This window comes from Felis catus, chromosome X (assembly GCF_018350175.1).
Source record: "Felis catus isolate Fca126 chromosome X, F.catus_Fca126_mat1.0, whole genome shotgun sequence".
Lineage (NCBI taxonomy): Eukaryota > Metazoa > Chordata > Mammalia > Carnivora > Felidae > Felis > Felis catus.
The window spans coordinates 408,048-426,282 of NC_058386.1; positions in this window are offsets into that span (position 1 = coordinate 408,048).

Here is an 18,235-nt window from a genome sequence, read left to right on the forward strand (position 1 = left end):
CACCAGTGCTCAGCCTCAGCCCAGCCTCTGAGGTCTGTGCCTCCCTCTTCCACACCCTGCGGGGGCGTTTCTGTCATTTGCAACGGCCAATGGAAGCCGTCTCTGTGGGTATTTGTGCACATGGGCTGGAGCTCTTGGAACATTCTAGAAAGCTGTCTGCATGTGTCTTCTGCTTTGCAAACGTTCTACGTTCCTTCAGAGACACTGAAACAACTGTATGTAGGAGATGGGCACTTTTCCTGACGCTAACAAAGAATAATTTCTACCAAACACAAGGGCGACTTGGGGCACCCGGGGAGAGGATTTCCAGTTGCGGGGAGCTGGCGAAGGGTATCCCATCCCACCGCCGTCTTGTGCGAGCGTCTCGTATGAGTCCTGGTGAATCGTGTGCGTTGGGGCAACGTGAGCGCAAGCCGTCAGCTCACGCTACGCACGGAGCGTTCTCTGGGGACGGCTGACTTTAAGAGCCAGAGACCCTTTGCAGGGGGAGCGCCCCTAAAGCGTGGGTTCTGGAGGGGTGGGAGGAGCTGGCCCTGTTGACGTATCCTGTCCGTGGTGGGGACAGGATAGCACAGCCAACGGCCTCCCACACAGGTGCTACGTCCCTCCACGTCTCCCCACGTGGCGTGGCTGGATTGGCCGTGGAGGCCAGGAGGCCGGAAGAGAGGGGTTCCCAAGTGTAGAGGGGGACGAGTAGGACCCCCCGTGTCAATCCCGCGAAGGCAGCCAGCATTCCCGGTGAATTCTGCCAGACAGACCCACGTGGGAGTGCCCGTGTCCCCGGGGCGGCCACGACAAAGGATCACACACGCCGTGGTATCAGACACCAGATGCTCCCTCTCTCCCAGGGGTGGAGGCCAGCAGTCTGGCACTGATCCCCAGGACGTGGACACCTGTCCATCCGTCCGTCTGTAGGGGCTGCGGTAAGAGGACACGGTGCTCCACGGGAAGGGGGCGGGGCTTGCAAACAACGGACATTTCTTCCTCTGACTTCCACTGCGGGGTCACAGGAAGCACCCCTGCCCAGTCGGCCATGGTGGACTCCTTCTCACCGGTCACCTTACATGGCGGAAGGGGCCGAGGGGGCTCTCTGGAGTCTCCTTTTGCGAGGACACGAATCCCATCGACCGTCACGAGTGATCCCCTCCCCAGGCCCCTCGTTCTAACACCCACCCGCTGCAGTGAGGTTACAACAGACGGACTTTGGGGGGAACAAACGTTTGGTTCATCGTAACCTCTGTGGAGGCCACATCCACACGGGGGTCAGGACGCGGCTGTGTGAGATGACGATTCAGCCCACGGCCGGCACCTTGTCTGTACCTGTGGGTGATGACAGACACGCGTTGAGGGAAAAGTGTTTGCACGGTCTCCACGTGACCCTATATCGGGATGATACTCGTTAGGGTGACCTCCGTGCTCTATGATGAATGAAACCACCTGTTACCGCGGTGAGTGAACGTTCATCACTGTTGTGACATCGTGTGGCCGATGACGGAACGTCTCCAGGGCTGTGAGCAAAGACCAGAGGGCATGAGACGCGGTCTCTGTGCACAGTCATGTGCTGGGTGACGAAACATGAAGACGGGCGAGGCCAGACCAGTGTCAGAGCCGGCCCCTCACGTGATGTCCCTGCCTCAGGGGACACTATTTAGAAACAGGGCTTTTGCAGATGTAATCAATCAGGTTAAGGTGACGTCATTGGAGTGGCCTTGACTCCAATGACCCGTGTCCTTGTAAGAGACAAAAGAGAAGCCACGTGAAGGCGGAAGCATACACAGTAGGGACGTGGGCACAAACTCAGGGACGCCTAGAGCCCCAGAAGCTGTGAGAGGCAGGAAGGACCCTCCCCTGGAGCCTCGAGAGAGAGTGTGGTCCTGCCCTCCTGAATCTCAGGGATTCTTCCCTGCCTGGATCTTAGTGGCCCTGCCCTGCCTGGATCTTAGTGGCCCTGCCCTGCCTGGATCTCAATGGTCCTTCCCTGCCTGGATCTCAGTGGCTCTGCCCTGCCTGGATCTCACTAAGCCCTGTCCTTCCTAGATCTCAGTGGCCCTTCCCTGCCTGGATCTCAGTGGTCTTGCCCCTCCTGGATCTCAGTGGCTCTGCCTTGCCTGGATCTCAGTGGCCCTGCCCCTCCTGGATCTCCGTGGCCCTGCCCCTCCTGGATCTCAATGGTCCTTCCTTGCCTGGATCTTAGTGGCCCTGCCCTGCCTGGATCTCAGTGGTCCTGCCCCTCCTGGATCTCAGGGGTCCTGCCCCTCCTGGATCTCAGTGGCCCTGGCCTGCCTGGATCTCAGGGGTCCTGCCCTGCCTGGATCTCAGTGGCTCTGCCCCTCCTGGATCTCAGGGGTCCTGCCACTCCTGGATCTCAGTGACCCTGCCCTACTCAGATCTCAGTGGTCCTGCCTCACCTGGATGTCAGACCACTGGCCTCCAGAGCTGGGGACGATGAATTTGTGGTGTGGAGCCAGCGGGTCTGTGGTAATGTTTTGTGGCCGCCCCAGTACACGGAGGCAGGGGGTGCCCCAGTACATGTGCAGTAATGTCTTGTGGCTGCCCCAGTACACGCAGGCAGGGACACACGTGCAGTGGGGACCAGAGCCGTGCCGTGCAAACAATTCATGCAGAACCTCCAATCTTGGGGACTCGGCAGGACCCAGAAGGACCATCAGCTCTGTCTCTCACGGGACATCGGGATGTGGAAGCCGGCCGGTGGGAACAGGGCAGGGCTCCCACCACGTTTATCGCTGGGCTTCTCGACGTTGACGAGGGAACGTGGTTATGAGGCCGGGCCACCAGGACCACGTAGGCTGCTCCGTCCACAGGCTGGTGTCAGGCTTCCCCTTCTGTCACATCCCTCCCTCCTCCTCCCTCCTCTGTCCCGACACCCAGTCTGGGGCCTCATCAATGACTCTTGAAGGACAGTCCACTGACCTCTTCGTTTTCGGTCGCCATCGAATTCTGGGTACGGCAGCCGCCCGAAGTCCGCCTGGGAGAGCATCAGGGCACTGGCACGCGCCACTCAGTTTTCCTAATTGCAGGCAAAATATTGGGGAACGTAAACAGCATGGTTAAGATACACGTCTTTGCTCACCTGCGACGATGCTTCTGCGGAGCCCGTGCGGGTGGGGACAGCTGGTAGACCTCAAGCTGTAGGAGGGCCAGGAGGGGGTCTGGTTTTCCGCCTTGGGATGCGTGGTTCTGGGCAGATAACAAGCCCGTCGACGTGAGAGTGTTGCGTGCGCAGGACCTGGGGGGCACCCGGCCTCTTCTGGGACACGTGTGTCCTCGGAAACACGTGCACGGACCTCTCTTTCCGTGCCCGCGTGTTTGATAGGAATTGGGTTTTCCGCATCCAGATCCCCCCCCCACCCCGACCCAACCCACAGCCCAAGAGGTGTGATGCTCCCTGTGAAAAAGGTTGAAGTCTTTTCCTGCTGGAAATGCGGGGATGGCTGGGAGCCCTCCGTGGTTCGCCCGTCCCGTGGTCTGGATGTTCTTGGCTCCGCGGAGAACTCAGGCGTCTCTCTGGGATCTCGAGAGCTGCGTGCTAACGAGGTGCTTCTGCATCGTCCGGAGGGACGAACGCTTCTGGACACGCTCTGGGATCCAAGGGCTCTGACCCAGCGACACTGAGAGGACTTAAGTCTAAACGAATCGGACGCGAGGGGATTCAATTTGATTGTCCACACTTGGGCTTCAACGGCTTTGGTGAACCCTTCCTTCCTTCCTTCCTTCCTTCCTTCCTTCCTTCCTTCCTTCCTTCCTTCCTTCTTTCCCTCCTTCCTTCCTTCCCTCCTTCCCTCCTTTTTTCTTCCTTCCTTCCCTCCTTCCTTCCTTCTTTCTGTCCTTCCTTCCCTCCTTCCTTCCCTCTTTCTTTCCTTCCTTCCTTCCTTCCTTCCTTCCTTCCTTCCTTCCTTCCCTCCTTCCTTCCTTCCCTCTTTCCTTCCCTCCTTTCTTCCCTCTCTCCCTCCTTCCTTCCTTCTCTCCTTCCTTCCTTCCCTCTGTCCTTCTCTCTTTTTCTCCTTCCTTCCTTCCTTCCTTCCTTCCTTCCTTCCCTTCCTTCCTTCCTTTTTCCCGCCTGTTAACCCCAAACACTTCAGAAATGGTGGGAGCTGTTTCGGTCGACAGCACAGGTGTTCAGCTGCTGCAGGTGTGCAAACGAGTGAGGCAGGGGCTGACCCTCCGCCCCTGGGGACACGCATCCCCTTGACCCTTACATGTTGTGATGTGGTTTGGAAGGACATTTGCATCCGGGGACCTTGCAGACGGGAGGCAGGGAAAGGTACAAGACTGAGTGCCGTTGACGAGCCTGGGGTGCTGTGCAGGGGTCCCCTTGACTTGGGAGCACACAGCCTGCAGCCTCCAGCTGAGCCGACCTGCAAACAGCGAGCTGTAGCGGCTCTGGGACCTCTCTAGCTCTCCAGGGCCGGCCGCCTCATCTGCCTCGCTCCCATTCCGACTCCAGACCCCCGCGATCCTGAGCCACCCCGGGTTACCTGCGGGAACCCGCGTGCGGGGGCCCCCGCCCCACCTGTTAACGTGCAGTGACGCGACTCCCCGGCCAGGCCTCAGAGGGCTCGGCAGGTCGGCCCTGCTCTGATGACTTGCGTGATTTTCAGAGGCACAGGCACCGTGCCTGTGTGTGCGTTATTTCTGTCGTCCTTGTTTCCGGGAGGGGCGAACTTCGTGGTGTCACGGCTGCCTAAGGAGTAGGAGATGAGACGCGGAAACACTGAGATGTGTCACCAATTATGCAAACACGTTGTCTCTGTTTTTGTCACTGAGAATTACACGCGGGCGTATCTTCCTCACGGACCATCACGGTTTTTGCAGCCAGAGGCGGGGAGCGGGGCTGGTGGCGGACGAGGAGGGCTGTGGGGCTGCCGGGCTGTCTGTCGGGAAGTGATCAGACGCCACGCACGCGGAGGGCGCGGCCACCATCCCTCGCGGGGCCCTAATCAAACCTGGCACGGCCTGTCAGGAAGACGGCTTTGCAGGGAAGGCGTCGCCCATTAGGGATGAAGCACCTGAATGATGGAAACAAATAGGGTGTTAATCTCCCCACAAAGGGGGCATCGTGGGCTGGCCTGGGAGGCGGGGTCCCCGAGCAGCGTCGCTGATGACTGACTGCCTCCCTCCCGCACGGCTGGCTCCTGCCTCAGGGCCGACCGTGTGTGAGGCCGCGTGGCCGTGCTGCGGCCGCCATGGCCCTGATACACAGGTGCGTGGGGGCTTGGGTGGGAGGAAGGAGGGATGGCGAATCTCAGCCCTGTGCTCTTGTTGTTTGGCACGAAGCGTTCTTCGCGGGGGGCTCTTTGTATCTGGTGGGGGGGGGAGCAGGCTTTTTGTGGGAGTCAGCAGGGAGGCCTTAAGGTGCCGAAAGTGAGTTCTGGCCTTTGCCCGTGGCTCCCGGGAGGTCTGAGCCCTTGGGGTGGGACGCCTGGTGGGGGGGGGGGAGTGGTGAGTCCATTCAGGCACCTGGAACGAAACACCGCAGACTTGGGGGCTTACACACAGGGAGGGCATGCTTCCCAACGTCCTGGAGCCTGGGGGTCGAAGGTCCAGGGGCAGACTGGGGTCTGGGGAGGCCCCTCTTCCCGGTTCCTAGACGGCCATCACGGTGGAGGGACCAAGGGCTCCCTGCTGTGTGCTCGCGGGATGGGGGGACCAGGGGACTTGCTGGCTGTGTCCTTATGGGATTAGGGGGACCAGGGGCTCCCTGCTGTTTCCTCATGGGATGGGGGGGACCAAGGGGTTGCCTGGCTGTATCCTCATGGGATGGGGGGGACCAAGGGGTTCCCTGGCTGTGTCCTCATGGGATGGGGGGGACAAAGGGACTCCCTGGCTGTTTCCTCATGGTATGGAGAGACCAAGGGGGTTCCCTGGCTGTGTCCTCATGGGATGGGGGGCCAGGGGGTTCCCTGGCTGTGTCCTCATGGGATGGGGGGGGACCAGGGGACTTGCTGGCTGTGTCCTTATGGGATTAGGGGGACCAGGGGCTCCCTGCTGTTTCCTCATGGGATGGGGGGACCAAGGGGTTCCCTGGCTGTGTCCTCATGGGATGGGGGGGGACCAGGGGACTTGCTGGCTGTGTCCTTATGGGATTAGGGGGACCAGGGGCTCCCTGCTGTTTCCTCATGGGATGGGGGGACCAAGGGGTTTCCTGGCTGTGTCCTCATGGGATCGGGGGGACCAAGGGGTTCCCTGCTGTGTCCTCATGGGATGGGGGGACCAGGGGGGGTCCCTGGCTGTTTCCTCATGGGATGGGGGGGACCAAGGGGTTCCCTGCTGTTTCCTCATGGGATGGGGAGACCAACGGGTGACCTGGCTGTGTCCTCATGGGATGGGGGAGACCAGCGGGTTCCCTGGCTGTGTCCTCATGGGATGGGGGGGGACCAGGGAGCTCCCTGCTGTTTCCTCATGGGATGGGGGGACCAGCGGGTTCCCTGGCTGTGTCCTCATGGGATGGGGGGGGACCAGGGAGCTCCCTGCTGTTTCCTCATGGGATGGGGGGACCAGCGGGTTCCCTGGCTGTGTCCTCATGGGATGGGGGGGACCAAGGGGTTCCCTGGCTGTGTCCTCACAGGATGGGAGGGCCAGGGGGGTCCCTGACTGTGTCCATAATAAACAGTGGTAAACCGTGACTGAGTGTTGAACACTCCTGTGAGTCCCCTTTGGAGCTGAGGACGGTCCTGGAACCTGCACGAACTGGTGTCACAAGTGAGGGTGTCCTTGGAACCTGTGACCTCCCATGACAGCATCCCTCTATTCTGTCGTTCTCGTCTGGGTGCAAGAATCGAGGTCCGTCGTGTTTGGACTTATCTCGCAGTCCCTGTTTCCAGCACGCTTCTCAGCTCTCGCCAGACCGTAAGCTGCTTGGGAGCACGTCCCGTATCACGTTTCAATTTCGTGATCCCCTTATGTCCTGTTATAACGTCCCTTGTACGTAGTACTTGGTCAATAAATGCTTGATGGGCATCGACGGACAGCCTCTGTCCCCCAATTCCTTTGACCCCCGTGTCGAGAACGTACTTTCCCACCTGTAGACGGGCTTGCCTGTCACACGCAGGCTGGGCTCTGTGTCCACAATGTGGATGGTCCTTGAGGACGTGACGCTCAGGGACATAAGCCAGTCACAGAAGGACAGATCATGTGATCCCACGTATATGGCGTCCCTAGAGGAGCCTGATCCATAGAGACAGAGACTAGATGATGGGGCCAGAGGGTGGCGACAGGGGACGGGGAGTCAGTGTTTCATGGGGACAGACCTTCAGTTTGCGGACGTGCAAAGTTCTGGACGTGATGGTGGGGATGCTTGCACAGCACGATGAACGCCTTCAGTAACGCCGAAATGGGCACTTGACAATGGAAAGTTTCACGTCACGTGTCTTTTACCGCCATTTTGGAAAATTAAGGAAATACAGGAAAGGAGGGTGTTAACATGGGAGCCTGGGAATCACGTTCTGGTCGTCAGTTTTTGATGCTCCGGAGAGGACTCCGAAGTCATCTGTGAAGTCCAGGTGGCGGTCTTTCCTGTCAACACATCTGTTCAGACAGAGGACGCCCTGTGATGGCCCAGGGCGTTGAGGGGGGCGGTGGGAGCCGTTATCTCCATCAATCGGTGCCAAGCTGCTTTTGTGTAGGGTCTTAGGGGGTCATCGTTGAGACCGTCAGGCAGAGAAGTTGACTCGGTTTTTCAGAGAATTGGCCAAGCTCTCCAAGCGTTTGAATTTGGGGGAAACCAAAACAGAGATGTTTCCCTGTGTCTCACGACTGTTGAAGGCTTGCCGGAGACCAGAGAGAGAAAATGATCGTCCTGTGGGTGGGTGGGTGTGAGACAAAGTCCAAACTGCATCCTGGCAAGGGCTCCTGAGGAGAAGTCAGTGCCAAGCGCGGTCTGGTCACCCTGTATCAGAGGGTCTCGGTTCCACTTTGGATGTTTCTTCACGGCCGACGACGTCGCTGTCTCTGTTCGGGGTCAGACTCCAGGGAAACAGTCCCAGTCCCCACTTTGTGGGAGGACCGGTGGACAGCCACGGAAGAAAGGGACTTTAGCCTAAAACTGGGAAACACACGAGGAGGAATTTAAACATCCCACCAGACGCCTCCATGTTGATTTTTCCAACAACTTCGCGGATGCATCATTTACTCGCCGCGGAATGCCCTCCTCCTGAGCAAACAATTGCACACTTTTTCGCAAATTTACAGAGCTGTGTAAGCATGACCAGAACGTAATTCTGAAATGTCTCCATCATCCCGGAAAAGAAACCACTTGCTGATTTGCCGCCAGGGCCCCGACCTCTCCCCCACCCACGTCCAGCCCTCGGCAACCACTAATCTACTTGGTGTCTCCGTAGATTTCCCTTTTCTGGATGATTCATGTAAATGCCATCGTGTGGCCTTTTGTGACGGGCTTCTCTCACCGAGCAGAATGTTTCTGAGGCCGTTGACGTTCTCGTGTGCGTCCCTACGTCTTTCCTCTTTGCCGCGGGATGCCATCACATGGTCTGCAGGGACCACATTTTGTGCATCCTCTCACCTGCTCTCACCTGTTGTCTTGGGGACGTACCGAGGGCTGGGAAAGCTTGGTCGGGTAGTCATCTGACATCCAACTTTTTTTTTAATGTTTATTTATTTTGAGAAAGAGAGAGGGGGAGGGGGGCGAGAGAGGCAGAGAGAATCCCAAGCAGGCTCTGAGCTGTCAGTGCAGAGCCCAACGTGGAGCTTGATCCCACGAACCCTGAGACCATGACCTGAGTCGAAATTATAGCCGCCCTCGTGAGTGTGCACTGGTATCTTGTGGTTTTAATTTCCCTGGTGTGGACTCAAGTGTCCCAGTCTCTGGTGTGGAGTCTAAGTGTCACGATCTGGATGGTTCTGAGGGACGAGCTCCTGTTCTTCTGTGGTGCAGCTTTCGGAAGCGGACTCTGGCATTTAAATGATGTTAAGTTAACTGGTTGCTTGAGACTGTTTCTTTCTCCCCCAGGGGAAGCTGTTTCATCGACTACCCCGAAAACAAAATGTAAGGGGAGTTAGTGAATGAGATCCATTGAGGTGTGAATGAATCCTGCAGCGAGGCTTTATCGTTTTAATCGTCTCCACGGCAGAAGCCACGGGCTGGATTTGGTGGCTCTCTGTTTCTCCCCCACCGCTGGGTTCGCGGTGTTCCTGATGACAGATTGCTTTGGTCGCTGCTGTCTGTATTTCTGAACTGAGCTAACCAGGCATTCGTAATTTCCACAGTGTCTGTGAGATGTGCGACTCCCAGGACTAAATGTCCCACCTTTATCGTACGGGACACAGCAGTGTCCCCCTGCCTTGCCAGAGCAAGGACAGATCAGTAAATTAATCAGTTAATTTATCAGTAAGGGAACTGCATTCCCTTTTGTCCAAAGTTTAGTTTCTGCTTACACACAGCATTCTCTGACTGCACCAACTGATTAGTTTCCTGGACAAATTTCAACCGTCCCTATTTATTTCCTGAGGCAAAGAAAAATATAAGGTTCTTAAGAGGAACTATCTACCCTACTTATAATGACAGATAAGGCAAGGAGAGTTGTCCCGTTTAAAAGTTCCCTGTATGACGAAAACACATATTTAAACTTTGTATGATTTAAAAATAGGTTGCCCTATCTTTTCATACATAAGTGCACGTGGGACGCTGGGATGAAGTTAAAGAAATCTGGGGAGGGATCCTAGCCCTCAAAAAACGATATAGTCTAATAATCTGAATATAATGTAAAGATACACAACCTTTTTATTACATGTCTGTCCATCCAGTTTCTATTCATTCCCCCACCCACCCATGTGTCCATGCATCCATCTATCCATCCATCCACTTATCCACCCACTCATCCATCCATCTGTCTGTCCGTCTGTCCATCCATCCATCCACCCATTCAGCCATCCATCCGTCCATCTACCCACCCACCCACTCAACCATCCATCCATCCACCCACCTATCCACCTATCCATCCATCCATCCATCCATCCATCCATCCATCCACTTATCACCAACTCATCCATCCATCCAACCACCCACCCACCCACTCAGCCATCCATCCATCCATCCATCCATCCATCCATCCACTTATCACCAACTAATCCATCCATCCAACCACCCACCCACCCACTCAGCCATCCATCCATCCATCCGTCCATCCGTCCACCCACCCACCCATTCAACCATCCATCCATCCATCCATCCATCCACTTATCACCAACCCACTCATCCATCCACCCACCCACCCACCCACGCACTCATCCATCCACCCACCCACCCACCCACGCACTCATCCATCCATCGATCCCCTTATCCATCCATCCCCTTATCCACCAACTCATCCATCCATCCATCCATCCACCCATTCAGCCATCCATCCACTCATCCACCCACTCATCCATCCGTCTGTCCATCCATCCATCCATCCACCCACCCACCCATTCAACCATCCATCCATCCATCCATCCATCCATCCACTTATCACCAACTCATCCATCCATCCACCCACCCACCCACCCACTCAGCCATCCATCCACCCACCCACTCATCCATCCATCAATCCCCTTAGCCATCCATCCACTGATGCTTCATCACAGCATTTACACTCTGGAAGACGATGAGCTACAAATGCATAAAACGCAGGCTGATATATGAACTCTTACATCTCACTAAGAAGTTACTGGCAACTTTCAAGATGTCCTCATTAGACTGACAAAGCAACGTTTCGTGTTTGAAAGCCATTTTTCACTTGTCTCTCCTTGCAGGGAGCCTTCTGGGGTTGCTCAGGTCCTGCTTCACGAGCCTGGCGTGGAATCTGCTGGGTTGAGCAGTTGGTTTGAGGTTTTACCTTCCCAGCCGTTTACACAGTGGGTGGCTTGTGTTTTTGTGGGTTTTGGACCAAACTGTACTCCAGCACCTGGGATTTGGAATCATGCTTCCTGCTTGGCATATTGACCCAAGGCTCTGTCTTCTCTCCTGTGAACACACACACACACACACACACACACACACACACCAGAAAATGTTGTAAATTGTTCATGTGGCACATCAGGAGATTCAAGTTCTGACGCTTGGATATAACAGCTCACACCGAAAGTGAAGGGAATAGTGTTTTGTGCTTATGTCTTTATTTGCATCTTACAACAAGCTTGGAAGGCTTGCTTCCTGACTGTCATGAAGGAAGGACATGAATGTGTCTATGCAAAAACGCGTATGCCTCCTTGCACGTCTTTACACGCACCTGTGCACACGTCGACATATGGATACGTGTCTCTACGTATTTCTATTTACAAACGTGTCCATACACACGTATGTTCATGTACATGTATTGAGTGTGTGTAGATGCACACGTTTGTACGTGTACATGGCTGTGTAGGTGTGTGTTTCCACATTCACCGTTTACATGCCTACGCCTCTGCACACGCATCTGCATAGGCACGCATTTATTTACGTGCATTTAGGTCGTTATAAGTGTAAGCTCTCTGTAATAAAAAAAATTATTTTGGAGAGACAGAGAATGCTAGCGGGGGAGAGGGGCAGAGACAGAGGGAGACCAGGCTCCAGGCTGAGCACACAGCCCGACACAGGGCTCGATGCCATGACTCTGGGATCATGACGTGAGCTGAAATCAAGAGGACACATTGTCTTAACAGTTCATTCGGGGCAGTGCCCCTGGGTCCGTGGGATCCAGTCTCCGGGTCCGTGTGTGGCCTCCTCCTGCGTGCTAAGGGGTGCTGAGCACAGCCCCCGAGGGCGGCCCCTGTGTCTGTTCCAGCCGACCAGTTCCCGACTGAGCCCAGTGTCTGCTGTTTCACGAATGAATCCGGGTACAGGGTGTGGAAGCTGGCTCCGGCATTTACGTGATGCAAGTCAACGGATTTCTTGCACGCTCTGTTTTTGTGATCGCCCCATCAGTTGTTTCTTGAATGCGTAACTTAGTCTGTGGGCGGGGATCATGGGCGTCTCTTTTCCTTCCTGCCCCAGGGGCTTGGGATTCAGGAGAAGGGGGCCCTTCACGTAGGAATCTTCCTGCGGAGGACGTTTGGGATCCCTGTGAAATTGGTTATCAACACCTCTGCAGGCAGCGGGAAATGAACTTCTCTCACGGATGAGATGCTTGAGGTGCCTTGAGGTCCCTGTCTCCTCCCGGAAAGGGCAGTCTGCCTGGCGGTGGCCGGGATAATTTTCGGGGCATGTACACGTGGCCTGAGAGGAAGTGGTTTTATTTATTTATTTATTTATTTATTTATTTATTTAAAATTTTTTTTAACGTTTATTTATTTTTGAGACAGGGAGAGACAGCATGAACGGGGGAGGGTCAGAGAGAGAGGGAGACACAGAATCAGAAACAGGCTCCAGGCTCTGAGCCATCAGCCCAGAGCCCGACACGGGGCTCGAACTCACGGACCGCGAGATCGTGACCTGAGCCGAAGTCGGACGCCCAACCGACTGAGCCACTCAGGCGCCCTTAACGTTTATTTATTTTTGAGGCAGGGAGAGACAGCATGAACGGGGGAGGGTCAGAGAGAGAGAGAGACACAGAATCAGAAACAGGCTCCAGGCTCTGAGCTGTCAGCACAGAGCCCGACGCGGGGCTCCAACTCACGGACCGCGAGATCATGACCTGAGCCGAAGTCAGCCGTTCAACTGACTGAGCCACCCAGGCGCCCCGAGGAAGTGGTTTTAAATTATGTGACGGGTTGGGGCGCTTGGGTGGCTCGGTCAGTTAAGCTCAGGTCATGATCTCTCAGTTTGTGAGTTCGAGCCCCGCGTCGGGCTCTGTGCTGACAGCTCGGAGCCTGGAGCCTGCCTCGGATTCTGTGTCTCCCTCTCTCTCTGCCCCTCCCCTGCTCGCACTCTGTGTCTCTCTCTTTCAAAAATAAACATTAAAAAAATTAAATGATGTTGGGATGAGCCCTGGTGTTGTATGGAAACCAATTTGACAATAAATTATATAAAAAATGTTAAATGACGTTGCGGAGGTGAAATTCACGTAGCTTACAACGAACCCTTGAAAGTGAACAGTTCACGGGGCGTTTAGCACAAGCACTATGTTGTGCAGTCATCACGTCTGTCTGGTTCTAGACCATTCTCATCCTCCCCAAGGAAGCCCCGTTGCCCATCACTCTGATCTCCTGCATCGACCCGGGGTGACCAGCAGTCTGCTTTCTGTGTCCCTGGGCTCGTCTGTCCTCACCTCTCATATCTGGGGGACCACAGACGATGTGACCTCCTGGGTCTGCTTGATGTCGGCTCAGGTCATGATCTCCCGGTTCCTGAGTTCAACCCCTGCATCAGGCTCTGTGCTGACAGCTCAGAGCCTGGAGCCTTCGGATTCTGTGTCTCCCTCTCTCTCTGCCCCTCCCCTGCTTGTGCTGTCTCTCTGTGCCTCAAAATAAATAAAATAAACATTAAATATATATGTATATTAAAATGAACATGTTTGAATATAAAAACGAGCCTGCTTCAACAGAAGCGTTGTCAGTAATGATTCAGGTACAACTAGCAGGTACCTACAGCCCTAAAGGTGTCAGATGAACAAAATGGGAGAAATTCGGGCACTTACGCCTCAGAGCAAACGAACGTGAGCCCGAGAACACTTCTGTTCCGCAGAAACAGACTTCCGCAGACTTTACCGGAGACTCAGAGAGCCCCACGCTCCCCAGAGCCATCGCCGTGAACCCAGCTGAACCCTTATGCCCTGTTCACGATGGTGACCACGTACACCCTATCCTCTATGGCTCGTGGCTTCCGTGAGCGGCCAGGAAGGGCTGGCCAGCATTTCAGTTTTGAATTTTTGTGCCCCCAATGCGTATGCTTGCCCGTGATGGTTGAGTTTACGTGTCCACTCGGCCGGGCGGGGGTACACACATACGTGGTCAGCCATGATTTTCGGTGTTTCTCTAATGTGATCGTTCGGATGGGAGTCACATCGCAATCGATCCATGTCGAGTAGAGTGGACCACCTCCATGATGTGGGTGGGCCTTGTCTAATCAGTTGAAGGCCTTAAGCAAGGGGGAGTCCTGTGTCCGCTCCGTCCTCAGACTCCAGCTGTGGCACCCACCGTTTCCTGGGTCTCGCCTGCTGGCTGAGCCTCCGGAGTTGGGGCTCGTACCCTCCACGATCACGGGAGCCAGTTCCTCAAAGTAGAGTTCCGTTTGTATAAGGGCATCCCCAGGGCCTTTGCTTCCATTCCTCTGGAACAGCCTGATGAGCGCCTCCCCCCTGCCTCACAGCTGAGCCCACGTGGCGTCCCGTGGGGGGATGTGTCAGCCTGCGAGTAACAGCCAGGGGGGAGAGGCCCAGAGAGACGAGAGGAACTGTCCGCCTGGGACTCACTGTGGAGGGAATTTTGCGTTTCGTTCACACTCCGCCCGAATGCAAATCCACGATCCGGAATCCAGACAATCTGGCTTCTCAAAGCCAGCGAACGGCGCATGTTCATTCCCGGCAAGATGAGATGAGCCAACGCTCACCGGGACGTTGGGGCTTGATCACCGTGGAGGACGAAGCCGCGTCCGGCGAGGGGTCCGGCTCAGGCCTGCTCTGCACCCGGCTCAGCTGACAGCTTGGAGTCTGTGAAGCCTGTAGGAGGCGCTGTCTATACGTCCGTGATGCAACGGCAGGCCGGTCTGGAAACCCGTCGTGCCTCCTGGGGGGCCCCGGGAGCGTCAACACGGAGTCACGACGGAGGCCGAGGGTGTTTTCGTGCCTCCGTGGTCACCAGGACGGTGAACACGGCACATGTGATGTTTAGGGAGAGCGGGAGGGAGCCCGTTGATGCACCTGCGTGGCGGCATATCGTTACTCCCCGCTCTGTTGTATTCCTGCTTGTGGCCAACTTCTCGGGGTGCCCGATGGGTCGCTTAAGCGACCGTGGGAGTGCACGGGTGCGGATACGGTCCTCCTGGGTGCACGATCCCTGCCTGTGGCCGGTGCAGGCGAAGAAGCTGAGCCCTGCCTGACGCCTCCCGCCCCTCGTGCTTTCGCGTTCGGTCCTTGCGAACCTGAGGAAATATTGTCACTTCTTGTTACGTGAACGTCAACGGACGAGAATTGATGGGGCTTTCTACCTAATGCTGTTATCCGAACCGGGTTTGTTTATTTAATGAACAAAACGTCACATCCCATATCCCTTCTCCTGACGTCTCAGCCTCTGGCATCTGCTAGTGGCACATTTCCTGGAGTGGGGGTGCTGGATTCGCTAATTTAATTTGCTTGGGGTCCAAAAGTAAACGCGATGCAGGCGTCTCCTCAGACTGAATACATTGTCTCAATTTGTTCTTCGCTTCGTTTCGCTTCCTCAATTTGGTTTTCGTTTCGTTTCGTATGAAAGCAGACGTCCCGAGGGGCCCCCACCCCCACCCCCTGCATCGCGGGACGGACGCGGGGCTCCGGGCAGGACCCGCTGGGACCCGCTGGTGCAGTTCACCTCGGTGCGAGACGAAAAGCCGTCCTCACAGATGGGAGAACGAGATACGTATGAGGCTGGAGCAGGGCCAGAGCTGGCCGTCTCGTGCCGCGCCGGTCTCGGGGCCGAGGACAGTAGCCAGGGCCGGAAACTCGCTTTGCGGAAGGGACAGCGTGTCCCTTACACATCTGTGCAGCCCAGAGCCCCTTGGGAGTGACCGAGTGGGGCACACGGCTGGACCCCACGTGGAGCCACGGGGTGGCAGCGAGCCTGTGGGGGCCTCGCGCACTTCTGGGGGTGACGCACGCGGCCCCGCGTGGCCTTGTCCGCGCGAGCCCCGTCACCGGCCCCTCCGACCGGGTCATCTTGGATCCGGTGCTAGGGAAGGCGCCTGGGAGGGGGCGTCGGCCGGGTGGCTTTCGGCAGGCCCCGGCACAGGTGTGGGGAACCCAGGCCCGACCCGCAACCCCCCGTTGGGGCCTGGATGGTGCGTTCCGCCCGGCGAGGGAGACCGGGCCGACGTTCGCGGGCTGCAAACAGGAAACACGAGCTGTGTCCCTGCTGTATGTGACAGAGCTGGGCTCTGAGACGTGTGCTGTAAGACCCAGTTGCGAGAGTGTCTGGCAATTAAAAATAATTGGGAGCCGGTTTTGCTCAGGTCTTCCAAGAATGCCAGCTAGCACATAACGATGTTTCATTAGACATGCCGAAAACTGTGAGCTCCAAATGACACTGGCAATTAAGGAGGATCATACAGGGGAAAGAGAGAAACATTAAAAACACCCCGGCTGAGATTAGCATCGGATTTAACGGCCACTTCATTAACTAATTGATTTCTTATTAGTTACAGGGAGAGGCCCGGTTAGAGGCTCGGCGCACGTAATTAGCGGCATTTACACAATTAGCAACTTGCTCATTTCGCAACTAAACATTCTTGCAATCGACTGTAACAGTGTAGCTCTGGGCCATGGGAATCGCTTTATTTTTCTTGCTAATATTGGCTTAACCTTCGAATCAAAAATTCTCTCCACCACCGCCCCCCTTCCCCGCCCCCCCCCCTGTAGGCCTCACGATATTTAATCACGACGTTAAATGCACAGGAATAGACAACATCGTCCGGGCTGAGAGGGGCCGGGCCTTTTCTCTCAGTCCTTTATTTCGAAATCCTTTTATGGTGTCTCGTAACCGGCAGACGGAGTGGGTGTAAGCGAGACCACACGTATCTGTTTCCTTTTTCTTTTTCTTTCTTTGTTTTTTTTTTTTTTTTTTTGCCTCAATTCTCGGGAAACCTGCAGTGTCTTCGTACAGCCCGGGAAGGCGCTTGCGAGGAAACTGGCCGCCGGGAGAGCTGTTGGGACCTCCGCAAACGTTTTCTCGGGGGCACCCGTGCACGGTTTTGCAGGACTCCGGGGCTTATTACGGAGGTAGGGCTGAGGTTCGCGGAGGAGCCTGGCTGCACCGGGGGGTCTCTGGGTTCAAGACCGCGTTTATCGCCTCGGATTTTGCGGGGACTTTGGGGCGTGGCCTGTTTGCCGGGGACAGGTGCGATCCAGGGTCTTTGCGCATGGACGACGCCGTTGATGGAAAGGTTTAAATTCCAAGATACTTGGGCCCAGTCTGGCTTCATGTGTGGTTGGCTCCTGTCATGGGCTGGTTGGGTTCCCCTCCAAATTCATATCGGAAGCCCTCACTCCCAGAAACTGACAATGACACTGGATTGGGGGGGGGCCTTTAAAGAGGCGATTCGTGTAAAATGACGTCATGGGGCCGGGCCCTAATCCCAAGGGACTGAGGTCTCTCTGGGAAGACAGGATCAGGACACAGACACGCACGGAGGGACGACCACGTGAGGACACGGGGAGAACACGGCATCCACACTCCAAGGGGAGAAGAAAAACCAGACGAACAGCCTCAGCCCCACCTGGATCTCCGACCCCCAGCCTCGGCCCTGCCTGGACCTCAGACCCCCAGCCTCGGCCCTCACTGGATCTCTGACCCCGAGCCTCGGCCCTGCCTGGACCTCAGACCCCCAGCCTCGGCCCTGCCTGGATCTCTGACCCCCAGCCTCGGCCCTGCCTGGCTCTCCGACCCCCAGCCTCGGCCCTGCCTGGCTCTCAGACCCCCAGCCTCGGCCCTGCCTGGACCTCAGACCCCCAGCCTCGGCCCTGCCTGGACCTCAGACCCGCAGCCTCGGCCCTGCCTGGACCTCAGACCCCCAGCCTCGGCCCTGCCTGGATCTCAGACCCCCAGCCTCGGCCCTGCCTGGAACTCAGACTCCCAACCCCGGCCCCTCGTGGATCTCAGACTCAAAGCCTGAGCCCCACCGGGATCTCAGAGCCCCAGCCTCAGTCCTGCCTGGATCTCCGACCCCCAGCCTCGGCCCTGCCTGGACCTCAGACCCCCAGCCTCGGCCCTGCCTGGACCTCAGACCCCCAGCCTCGGCCCTGCCTGGACCTCAGACCCCCAGCCTCGGCCCTGCCTGGATCTCCGACCCCCAGCCTCGGCCCTGCCTGGACCTCAGACCCCCAGCCTCGGCCCTGCCTGGATCTCCGACCCCCAGCCTCGGCCCTGCCTGGACCTCAGACCCCCAGCCTCGGCCCTGCCTGGCTCTCAGACCCCCAGCCTCGGCCCTGCCTGGATCTCAGACTCCCAGCCTCAGCCCCGTGTGGGTCTCAGAGTCCCAGCCTCAGCCCTGCCTGGAACTCAGACTCCCAACCCCGGCCCCTCCTGGATCTCAGACTCAAAGCCTGAGCCCCACCGGGATCTCAGACTCCCTGCCTCCAGGACCAGGAGACCATAAATGCTGTGCCGTACAAGACTC